The sequence below is a fragment of the Oryzias latipes genome, chromosome 16 (assembly GCF_002234675.1).
Source record: "Oryzias latipes chromosome 16, ASM223467v1".
Taxonomy (NCBI): Eukaryota; Metazoa; Chordata; class Actinopteri; order Beloniformes; family Adrianichthyidae; genus Oryzias; species Oryzias latipes.
In genome coordinates, this window is record NC_019874.2 from 11,534,305 (window position 1) to 11,547,287 (window position 12,983).

Here is a 12,983-nt window from a genome sequence, read left to right on the forward strand (position 1 = left end):
TTTGGAACTCACTCCCCCCTGACCTCCGCAACACTGACACACTCCCACATTTCAAATCAAAGCTAAAAACTCATCTTTTCCAAATGGCCTATTCACTTTAACATTAACCTTTTCACCTTTTTATATATTTTTTATTTAATTTTGTATTTATTTAAATTGTTGTTGTTTTAAGTGTTTATTGTATTTTATACTGTATACATGCTGTGCGGCGACCTTGAGTGCCCAGAAAGGCGCCTTATAAATAAAATGTATTATTATTATTATTATTATTATTATTAATGTTCCGGCTGGCTGCCGTACAGGTGTTCCCATTTTTTTCGCCTGCAGATATCCCACCTGTAAGTCCTTTTTTGACTAACCGTCGTCTTTTTGTGTCCGTCATTTGCAGTTTTTTGACTCATTAGGCGTTCAAATTTTAGTGTAATGGACTGGAAAAACTCCCAAAGTTGATGTAGGGGGTTTCATTCTTTTAATTAAACCTAAATAAAAGCAACACTGGGAAATATTTTGCAAAGTTCTATGTAAATGAGACTCACAGTTTTATGAGGCACACCAGCTCAGCGCCACACAACCAGTGATTTCAACAATGTTGAATTGTAAACATAACCTTTTTCTAACACTCCACTAAAAGGTCATATCTGTATAACCAGGAAATCCTTTCATTTATTTCTCAATCTCTCATGTACTAAGGTGCATAAAGTGCTGAAGGATTTTCTAACAGTCTGAAGACAGACAACCAATTTGAATCAAGTGAGCTGCTGCTCAACTATTATTACCAAAATGCACAAGATGAAGGATCGGCGTCCGGGTTTAAAATAGCCGCATTGCACCCGGTCACCCTTTATCTGCAGATACGACTGCTCCAAACACCACTTCACCCCCCGCCTGCACTGCCATTACCATGTCAGCATGAAGTCATTGTCTGAGCCAAGCCTGATGATGTCATTTCCTTCATAAACAACTCCAGCTTCCTTTTGAGGGTCCATATCTGCTGAGTTAGTCCTTTGACTGCTCCCGAGGGACCCTTCCCCTCCCCTGACCTACATCTTAAATCAGAATTAAGTGTCATTTATTTTCTACAGCCTTTTGGCACGATCTTCTTTCTTCAGTGCAGGTTTTGTTGTGTGTGAAAAAAGGACTGTGGGAGCACGAAGAACATAAAGAATTCCTCTTTTTTTCCTCACGACTTGAAGCATCAAAGTGTGGTGGATCCGTACAACGATCGCACAACTTATGCCCCAGTTTAGACTCACAATGTGGCAAATTCTGCCGATTTATCCAAACATACATTGCACTTGTGTAAATAAGCTAGGTAAGGAGAGCGATCACAGCGGGAAATGCTTTTTTTCTTTCAAGGTTTTATGGAGTAAAGCACAGCTGTAGCCTGGCTGCCTGCAACAACATGGGCTGGGTTGTTGAATTTAGCCAATGTAATCACAATCTAGATGAGCTTTAAAGCTGCTGGTTGTTGGTTGGGAGAAAATAGCCCTATTTTGCTTTGCCAAATCCCCTCCTTGCTTGTTTTTTTGTTTTTGTTTCTCATGGAAGTTTGATATGGGTTCAAAGTTTGGGGCCGCTACACACCCATGCGCCCTAACAGTTTTCCACCACATGTGTTATCAGCTGAGCCATGAATGTGGGAAAGCCCCACAGGCGGAGTGACATCATGGCCCGCGGAAAACTGGATATATATTTGAGCACACCAGGGTTCAGCTGGGAGAGTGAAGGAAATGGGAGAGACTGCTGAAAACAGCAGAAAGCAATGCAAACAAAGATCCACATTGTCCCACGGATTTATGGACCTCAGTCCAGGCAATTCAAAAAAGTGCAAAAGTTTGCTTCTTACTCAAATATTTGAGATTTTTCTACAACTAACAAAAGTGGGCTGACAACTTCCAAGGATTGCTTCAGTAAAATATATTTTTTAACTCTCATATCATCAGCTGTTTCATACTTAGATGTTTGAGCAGCAAAAAAAAAAAAAAAAAAACTCTCCAGCATATGCTATCAGTTTAGCTGCAATTAGCCAAACCCAATGACACATTTTATAGTTTAAGTAACACACATGGGTGGAACCGAGAATGACTGGAAAATGACTGAACATGAACATAAAGCAAAATAATGGAAAAAATAATGGCTACAGTTTGTATTTTTATGACGGCGCGCTGTAATTCACTCTCAACCGAGGCTTCGGCCTGTCGGAGGGAATGCTGGTCCTGTCAGTTGTAGGTGCTGGAAAGGAGAAGGTGTCCTCAGGACAGAGAGTTTGGGTTCGTGCAACAAAAGGCAAAATTGTAAAAGTGTTACCAGTGGTCTTTCAATTATGATTGTTCTTTTAAGCCCAAATTTAAATTTAAAAAAAAACTGTTTTGTTCTAGGACATAGTTTCTGCATAGCGCCAGGAGTTCATTGGAAATTCAGTCTGGGATCAATGGCACAGAACAACCCCGCCCCCCTTCCCGGCAACCTTAACTGGGAGCTATCTGTTTACACTTTCTCCCGCTAGCTTACAGCTCCTCACAAACCCAAAATAACAACAAGCACAGTTTTGAGCTGTACAGCGTACTGTAAAAGGATCTAGTTGTCTAGTGGATGCATCAGAATGGAGCAGAGCTCCAAAGAACCCTGGTTTTTCCATAGGCCAGTCCTACACACAGCCAACTGAGCTGCTCAGCTGCTCTGGTTTGGGTAAGGGTAAGTTATAACCCTTGTGCTATCCTAGGCACTTTGACATTGGGAGTTGGGTCATCTAGACCCACTAAACAGTGCTCTGAACCTTTTTTCTTCAATGATTTGTGATCTTCACTGGGGCCCATGGATTACATGAAATCTTTCCACCTTTATCCACCTTTGTCATGGTAGGGAGAACACGTCAATGTAAGGGTGGGGTCATCTAAGATAGCACAAGGGTGCCTAGGATAGCACCAAGGTTAAAATGTCAACTTCCGGCCGATGTTGTCAGTCTGTATCGAGGTCCCCCTAAAAAAATGCATGTTGAAAACACCATTTTCATCGAAATGGGTCTTTCACAAACAACTGGCTTTATTAATTATTCAGAAAAAAAGTTTCCCTTAAATCTGGTTTCTAATGACTAGGGAAACCTGTTATTCTAAGACAAACTTCTAGAAAACAAAATCATCTCATTCCAAAATCCAATTAGCCTAACAAAAGCTCCTGACACTCAGCGTTTGACTCTCACATGAGAGGAGGAGCTGGATGGCGGAAGAGATAGGTCAGACATGATGCAGTGGATGTATGGAAACCTGGCAACTGGATGGAGGCTCATTCCTCGCAGAACCAGGTTTGTCTTAGAAAATCTGTAACCTAAAATCACACGAAGTCTTGTGTCTGATGTTCAGATGAATTCCTTCCAGTGTAACCCTTGTGCTATCCAAGGCACTTTAACATTGGGAGTTGGGTCATCTAGACCCACTAGACAGTGCGCTGAACCTTTTTTCTTCAATGATTTGTGAACCTCACTGGTGTCCATGGATTACATGAAATCTTTCCACCTTTATCCACCTTTGTCATGGTAGGAAGAACACGTCAATGCAAGGGTGGGGGATAGCACAAGGGTTACACAGGTTTGAAAGCTCACATAAGGTGAAGAAATGTTCAGCAACAGCCATCTAATCAAACCAAGTCCAGAAGCCTAAATTCACAAATGTCCTCAAACTCCCTAAAAACCCAGTTACGCCCCTAACCTTCACTTTTAGGTTCATGCCACAAAAATACAGTTCGGTCTTAAGGGTTCTAGTGATAAAGTTTCTTCAAACACCCAAGTGGTAGAGGCCATTGTTCCAGTCTATCCACAGACTAAATTACAGTTATATATAACTTTACCAGGATTTTTTATTCTTTTTCTAACTGCTGATAGTAACTTCTTAACCTCAGATTCAGAATTGTATATGAGATCCTTCAACATGTGACACATAAAAAAAAAAGTTGTCCTTTTTGTTTGTGCTAACATTTCATGGTATTTCTGTGTACTCAGCATTTTTCCATCCCTTCACTGAGCAGCAAATATGAACGCCCTTTTTTTCTAGCTTCTTATACAGATAAAATACAAAAGATTATGAAAAACTAGATTTAATGCACAGACGAAAAACTCCAAAAACTGTAAACAAGCATACGAAAAATAAATATAAATGAAAACATGAACAGTAACAAATGTTTAATTAGCTGTAATTGACTTAGATCTAACTAAATAGCTTTTCTAATTCTTTAGCGTCAGCAGAGTTCAAACACAGAAAAGATGGAGGTAAGTTTATTCCACCATTTGGGGGCAATTGCTTAAAAGGAATGTTGGTGTGTGTGTGTGGGGGGGATCACCAGCAACCTTTGATCTGAAGACTTCAGGCTGTGAGTGGGAGTATAAAGGCCAATGAATCAAAGATGTGGAACGCAGTTTGACCACGCAGGAGAAAGACAGAAAAGCTAGAAATCAATTGGGATGAAGACTTCACCGAACGGCATCATCATGGTTTTTAAAAGCTCAACACACAAAGATTTAAACTCCACACTTAAAAGGGACATCTTGCTTTTCTTCTTCTCCTTCTTTTATTTATTTTTTTAAACATATAACTGACACGGCGGAAGAGCAGACAAGTGGTTGAGCAAACGATGTGATGGGTTGGCATCCTTCTAGGAACTGTCAGCTTCTCTGCTTGTCTAAATCTCTCAAAGAAAGCCATGTGAGAAGGCTGACATCATTCCAGAACAATAGCTGGCGTCTTGAATACTCTGGTGGAAAACTGACATGCGTCCAGGAGGAGGGAAAGATGACAGCGGAGAAAATCACTGCACCCAGCGCAACAGAATGCCAGCTGGTTGGCATTCTGGAAATGAACAGAGAGGGTTTTATTTTGGAAGAGCAGCCGCCGCGTCAGAGATGCGGTCCACAAACTTTGACTGCCAGAGTTCAAACATTCTTCCTGAAACTCTGCCAGACATCACAGCGTGCTGCTTCAAAAGCAAAGTCATTCATAATTGTCCACCTAATGACTTTATTCTACTTTTTGGCGATATGGTTTTTCCTAAATAGCGGCAGAAATTCTTATGCTACATGTAAAACCAGCATGTGTCACGTGTTGAAGAACACGCTGAACACGGGTTCTTGAACACATTTTTAGCATATGGTGTTCACACTGGAATGTCGCCACCTGATGCTAGTGTGTGTACTCACAGTTGGAATAGTTTTGGTGTCAAAGTGGTGCATAACTAACAAATCTTGTTTCAGGCTTTTTCTTTCACAGCTCTATTCCGATTTATGAAAGACTTCATATCATATCATTGTGGCCAGGCACAAAGCATAATTATTGATTTCTCCTTCATGATCAATTTTCAAATGGTTGGTACCTCAGTAATTTAACCATGTGTCAACCATCTGGTTTAAATGCCAACGCTCGTTGCATTATGTAACAACCCAAAAACTGACCTAAAAACTTGTATAGCGGCGGTTGAATGCAAGAGTTGTGACTGTGGAAGCCGGAAACATGCATATACGTGCATTTATATAGACTTTTCATTGAAATAGGTCGCTTGAATGCAGACCTATTATTTGCTTTAAATAACGTTAAACTCTTAGGGGAAAGACAGGGGTTGCCTTTGTTATTTTATTTTAAAACAGTTTTTCCAAGAAAAAAAGGACACAGTGTAGAAATTTCACTAATACATTTCTAAATAAAAAGAAATTTACATCATATTTATCTCACAGAATTATGATTTCCTCTTCTTCAGAACTTCAGAAATTTCTGTCATTCACTTCTATATAGTGGTGGTTTTTTGCACTGATGCATCATGGGTCAGAACATTTTTTGTTGAATGATAGCATGGGGTGAAGATTTGACGTGTCGTGCATTTGTCATCCTATTGTGTCCTTAGATGGCTGTATGCGTCTGCTCTGACTCATCTAAGCCACCAGGAGGTCTAAAGAGAAAACACTTCATTGTTGGGTGAGTCAAAGCATGTGACTCATTAGCTTCTACATGTTACTGAAATGATTGGATTGAAATCTTTGTTTAAAAGAAAAGTACAGTTGTGTTGCAACTCTGTCATGCTGTGTCAAAGTTTTCATATCTGAGCAAGGTGAGCAGCCTTGCCACTGAAGGCCACATTCTTCATGTCCTGAGATGACATAGTTATTATGTGACTTGATATTTGGCTCATTCACAGTTCTGAGTCTGACGCTGAGTGTTTATGAAATTTACGAGGAAGAAGAACTCCATGTCTGCTAGCGGAGCTTAGCACATAGTGTAGTTCGCCATTCTGCACGTCAGTCAAGTGAGGTACATTTGAGCGAGGATGTAGCTTAAGTCTGTCTGTCGGTCGGTCGGTCGGTCGGTCGGTCCGTCCGTCGGTCCGTCCGTCGGTCCGTCCGTCCGTCCGTCCGTGTCCTGCAACCTACTCACTCTTATGTCTAAATCAGGGGTGCCCAAAATGTTGATCACGGTCAGCCGGACATATTGGACACCCCTCATTTAGACAATATTCATAAATATACAGACTATAACAGCACAAAGTCAAGAACTAAGAAAGAGTCACTGCAAAATCGGCTGCTGCAAACGCTCTTAGGATAAACCCGTCACTCATTATCCATCTTTTTTGTCTGTAATGTCCTCACTCCCTCATTTCTCCAGTTTCCATGAAACACAATCAGCCACAAGTCAACACCGAATGACTCCAAACAGGCTGCATTATTGCTCTAATTAAGCTGTAATAAGCCCTTATTAAACGGCCGCAGGCCTCGTTAGGCAGTTCATTAAGCCATTTCATCTTTTTACTCCTTCATTAAGTCTCCTTTCTTCCCTCTTTCTTTCTCAGGGAGTGTGGGAGCGGAGAGGTCTGGGAGATCACGACCTTAATTCTCCCCAAGACAGAGGATTTAATTAAGACTGAAGGATTCCTCACTGACTCCAGACCTCTACAATAAAACTATAATAGGGACATGGATTGCACAGGTGAGGCACTGCTTTACTGTTTGGCAATATACACTAATAAGCTTTTTCATTACAGTAACACTGTTTCCTTCATGATCTCATTATAGGTTGTTACAGGTTTAAAACATGAAACTGATATACAAAGAATTTAGGGGAGTTTTAGAAAGACAAACACTGCTATTTTATTTGACTTTGGTTTTGTTTGATAAAAATCATAAAATATTAGATCACTGTTACAACAGCTTTTAATTTCTATACGGACAGGTTTCCTACAGTGACAGATGACAAGCCAGTTGCAACAGTTCAAAACGGTGCTAATTCAGTTACATCTCGGCTGTTTACACTTTAAAGCTGGATATGCTGACTGGTTCATTCATAAACCTGCCGAGCAACTCTGGCGGGGAAAAAAGAAGACGGAGTCATCAAAGTGGGAAAGAAGCCCACGCTGCCAAACCAGATGCTCAGAGGCTTTCTCACTGTCTGTTCTGTGTTCACTGACAAATCCGAGCTAGAACTGAGTATAACCCTTTTGCTATCCTGTGTCTTGGAGGCACATTAACGTTGGGAGTGGGGTCATCTGGACCCCACATGATAGTGCGCTGAACCTTTTTTCTTCAATGATTTGTGATCTTCACTGGTGTCCATGGATTACATGAAATCCTCTCCACCTTTATCCACCTTTGTCACGGTAGGGAGAACACGTCAATGTAAGGATCGGGTCATCTGGACCCCACAAGATAGCACAAGGGATAAAGGAACACCAAAAAGCCTTACTTAAAACAAAAAAAAAAAAGAACAACAGCACGCCTTATTTTATATCTGGATGAATTAAGGTTGTGTTGAAGCGATTTTGAGAGGCACAAGGCACACGGTGTGTGGAAATGTCTGTTTCTTGAGTGATACAAGCAACGTTGGGTGTTACTGTGAGTACGCTAACGTTAACAGTGCCAGACTGTTTTTTTTTTTTTTACATGTCTTGAGTCTAGTCAAAGTCAAGTTTATTTTAGCTGTATCTGTCTGTTTTTTTTTACATGTTGCTTTACATGTTGTTTTAGAGTCACAGGAGTTGTAAATACGCTGTTACGGCTACCGTGTAACGGTTCCGGACTGGTTTTCTTTTTACATGTTACCAACAAGGTTGGGAGTTTGTGTGGTCACAGCAACGTGTGCTTTAGCGGTATCAGTCTGTTTTTCTCACTTGTTGCAAACAAGATTATGAGTTTTGTGAATATTCTAACGTGTAGCGGTGTTATAGTGTTTTTATTTTCTTTTTTGTATAAAAAACAAACAAAAAAAACTAAAAAGGTGGGAGCTTGGGTATGCACAGGAACATTTGTTCTATCAGAATCTTTTTTTTTCTCATGTTACAAACAAGGTTAGCATTATTGTAAAGATGCTAACACGGCAAACGTGTCGGACTGTGTTATGAACACGGTTGTTAGTGTAGTCACAGTAACATTTGTTTTAGCGGTATCACTATTTTGTTTTACTTGTTGCAAACAAGGTTGGGAGTTACAGGTTTTGTTGATGCGCTAACATCTAATGTGGCTAATGTGTAGCGTGTTACTAATAAGTTTTAGAATAATTATGAACGCAGTTATCCGGTGTGCTTTGACATAAGTTCAAAAATAGACCATTTACTGCCTCACAATGTCTGTTTTTTTTTTTCTCTTAGATTTTTGTGGTTATATTTATTCCTTACTTGTTGTTACACTAAAACCAAGTTTTCTATGACTCCAAACCAATTTTCCTAAAAAAAAAAAAAGCAAGTATAAATACAAGTTAAAAAAAAACTGCACATATAAAACACCTGCATGTTTAAGGTGGGGACTTCCTGCTTTGGCGTGAATTTTCTTTTTTTTTGGGGTGGCCTTCCTGTAGTTTCACATGCCATTAAACAACATCTGACAGTGTCTGCTGGTAGCAGTCCATTCTTCTTTTAGTCCATTTGTTCTTTTCCAGCTCACCCATTACAAGATTTCCCTTTCAGCTTTAAACAGATTGGACATAGGTTTAAAGTTGACAGGACTGAGACTTTACTAGGTTATTGGGGTCCTTTATTTATTTATTTTTTTTACATTTTTGGACAACGTTTAGCATTTGTTTGGGTCATTACTCAATAAAGCATCCTCACAACAGTATGTTTTTACCTTGTTTTAGCATGAAAACTGTGTTTTCAAACTTACCAGGCTTCAAGTTTATTTTTTTTCCCAATGACCCTAAACAACCAAAGCTTTATCTCATCTCATCTTATCTCATTTTTTAGTGTTCAGTAATTGTTTAATCAGTTTACCTTCTTGTCAGTAGCAAAGTTTAGCTTTTCCTGATGGAATAGAACCTAGAAACATTCATCCATGAAACTGCAATTAGCTGAAGCAACAGTTAAATGACAATATATAGTTGTCTGTCAGATAATCCGCAGCAACTTGGAAATTACCTCTGGTGCAAAACACTTCTAAAGAGTGAAGGCAAACCAAAGGGAGGGAAGGATTTAGCTGCTGTGTATTGTGGGATAAACAAAAGCCTATCACAGATTTGAGGTGTGACTCAAGAAACACCATAGATGTACAGTCAGAAAGTGTGGAGTCGTTTTTCAAAACATGACAATCCAAGGACATTGGCTATTGTTGGGTTTACCCATTTTTTTTTATTACATTGTATTATACTAACATTTGGGAGCTGGCTTAGCTCGTGCTGGTTTGCGGCGCCTTCCGTCCGTGAATCCAGGGTTCGACTCCGGGCTGCTCCCTGTTCCCTTCTCTACCTCTGTGCCGGTTCCAAGCCCGGTTTGAGAAGGTTGCGTCAGGAAGGGCATCCGGCGTAAAACATTGCCAAATTTACCATGCGACTTGTTCGCTGTGGCGACCCCTGATGGGAGAAGCCGAAAGTGGAAGAAGATTATACTAACATTTAAAAGTGCTTTTCTGCGCAAAATGTTTCCCTTAATATCATCTACCATAAGTGTCTCAGGACTTAAAATAGGCCAATCCAGTCTGTGAGAAACGGCGGTGAGACAAGACAGACACAGCAGCTGAACAGAAATAGAACACATGAGCTAACATAAATCCACAACAACAAAGACAGGAAGTGTGAGAAAAACAGAGTGAGGCAGAGGGAGAATCATGGGGTTTCGGACATCTGCAGACTTCAGGAAACTCAATCACTTCCTGGTTGAGATGGTAGGCTGTACCTGTGTGTGTTGTGAAAGCATGTCAGGTTTCACCCACACACATCTACTGAAACAGAGACAGGTGAAGGACAGCCTTTCTGACTTCTGCAAGGATATGTATTCCCTATAGTTATTATTCCAACTTACTCCCCTTTTTTACAAACTCCAATCGCGTGCACACGCACACCGTCGCAAACACACATAGTCACGAGCACTCACCCACCCACACACACACTCACCAGAGGATCAATGTGGACACGGTCTCTTCTTGTCACCAACGCAAACATCTGTCACCTCAGCAGGATACAGACACCTAGTAAACACACAGTTGTGCGCATAAAAATACACACATGATCTCTGTGTCTGGATCCCTATAGGTATATAATCCACACACAGAGTCGTACATCCTTGACTTCAGAGGACATTAAATTGACTTAAGGCACCTACAGGCTGTGAAATTTCAGCAATCCTATAAGTTTATTGCAAGTCACGCTGTGCAGCATGGATCTAATAAACCTGCCTACGCCATTGCGTTTGATATATATAGACGGTACTGTGATGATACCCTCTGAGCTATGCGCTGCAACTCAAGACTGCAATTCCCTTTGTACTTTTTTTCTTTGTGTGACATCTTCCTTCATGATAACAGCTGGAAATGGAATAATGGAAGCAAACCTCAGCTGGCTCAACGCAACAGATCCAGGAACTCTGTCCCAGATTCGGGGTGTTTTCTAAACTGTTACAGCAGTTAGTTATTGCAGAGGGTCTTAGAGTGCAAAAAATCTTACAAGAAGCCAATTCTATCGTCATTTTTTATTGAATAATGTCCAAATGGGTCTTAACCTTTTCAGTGATTATGTTTTACTGTAAGCAGCCACCAAAACACTTATTTCCATACTGAAATGTCCTCACTGAACTATCCATTAATTACAACAAACACTTAGACACATGTCCCTCAAGACTCCCAGGGGGAGGCCTTTAGGCACTACCAGCAGACATTGTCAGATGTTGTTTAATGGCATGTGAAACTACAGGAAGCCCCCCCCCAAAAAAAACAAAACAAAACAACAACAACTAAACTTCATGCCAAAGCAGGAAGTCCCCTCTTCAATCAGGCAGGTGTGTTTATGCATGCAGTTTAAGAAAAAAAAAAAAAAAAAAAAATTTATTTACTTATTTACTTCTAGGCAACAGAATGCTTTTTTTTTTTTTTTTAAGGAAAATTGGTATGGAGTCATGGAAAAATAGGTTACATCTAGTTTCCACTCAGCTCATTTAAGTGTAACAGTAAAGTAGATATCTAACCACTAAATAACTAAGAGAAAAAAAAACACCCAAAAGAAACAGATTATAACCCGCATCGTCAATAAATGGTCTTATTTTGAACTTGTGTCAAAGCACACCGAATAACTGCCTTAACAGATATTCTGAAAACGCTGGTCAGGTTAAAAGCTTTAGTGTACGCACAATGCCTAAAACTCCCTAACTTGTTTGTAAGACATGAAAAAACAGACTGATACCAATAAAATAAATGTTACTGTGAATACGTTAACTACCAGCCTTGTCAGTAACACGTAAAAATAAAACAAAACCCAGTCCGACACCACTTAAAGTCAACCGTGTTAGCAAAACTACATTAACACCTAAACCTTTTTGCAACAATTTCAAAAAATAGACGCACACGCTTAAACAAACAATACTGTGACTACGCTGACTCCCAATCATAGTAAAATGTGAGGAAAAACACCGTTTGACATTGCTATTAGCCGTGTTAACTTATCTATATGAACAACCAAACTTGATTGCAACATGTGAAAAAACAGACTGATACCACTAAAATAAATGTTACTTTGACTATGTTAACTACCGACCTTGTTAGTAACACGTAAAAATAAAACAAAACCCAGTCCGACACCACTAAACGTTAGCCGTGTTAGCTTATTTACATTAACACCTAAACTTCTTCAACATTTAAAAAAAACAGACGCACACTGCTAAAACAAATGTTAGTGTGACTACGCTGACTACCAATCATATTAGTTAAATGCGAGGAAAACAACGTTTTTTAGCCGTGTTAGCATATATATATATTAAAAACCAAACTTGATTGCAACATGTAAAAATAAGACTGACACCGATAAAATAATTGTCACTGTGACTACTCTAACCCCAAGCTCTCTCTTAGTAACGTAAAAAAACCCAACACTCCGACACTGTTACTCGCTAGCTGTATTAGCTATTTACAACATCACTCAACTTAGTTTGCAACTCATAAGAAAATAAACATTTTGACAGAGCTCAGTGTACCTCTCAAAATCATACCAAAATCAGTAAGAACCAGAACTAATCCATATATAAAGCACTCCAAATTATTGGTGTGTTTTTTAATTAATGCATTTAAGTATGCCTTATAGTGCGGGAAATACAAAAGCGTCAGGCCCAATAGAGTGATACTGTCATTTATTTTAACTATTCCAGTTCAGTTAAATATTTCCACTTATTTTTGTAAATGCATGCTTTGTGTCCATTTTTTTAATATTTTTTTTCCAGCAGTTAAAGTACATACAAACACAGCTGATGCTATCTGATAAACAGCCACCCACATGCAGTCAGGCACACAAGGAAGTGCTGGTTTGGACGTTATGCAAAACCATAGCTCCTGCAAAGGAAGGCACATGAGAAGCACACACACTCACTTATCTGTCAAGTGATTAGTTACACAATTAGAAGTAGGAGTTTTGTTAAAAAGCAGAAGCTCCATCAGTTTGTATCTTTATGCGGGGAGAAATGAAACTTGAGAAACGGCTCAAACCGCCTGTGAGTGGATCCGTTTTATCCTCTGCTGCCACAGCTGAACAGCGCTTTGAGCGTTGTAC

The 12,983-nt window shown here is 39.8% G+C and overlaps 1 long non-coding RNA gene across 4 annotated transcripts in view; it reads left to right on the top strand.

The window, feature by feature from the left end:
- Positions 1-12,983, top strand: part of LOC101157968 — a 119,528-nt gene that overhangs the window by 68,620 nt on the left and 37,925 nt on the right. For all 4 annotated transcript variants that reach the window (XR_002291942.2, XR_002291940.2, XR_910209.3 and 1 more), the window contains exons 4-5: positions 5,884-5,954; positions 6,823-6,959. This is a non-coding gene — a long non-coding RNA (uncharacterized LOC101157968). The remainder of the gene's footprint in view (positions 1-5,883; positions 5,955-6,822; positions 6,960-12,983) is intronic.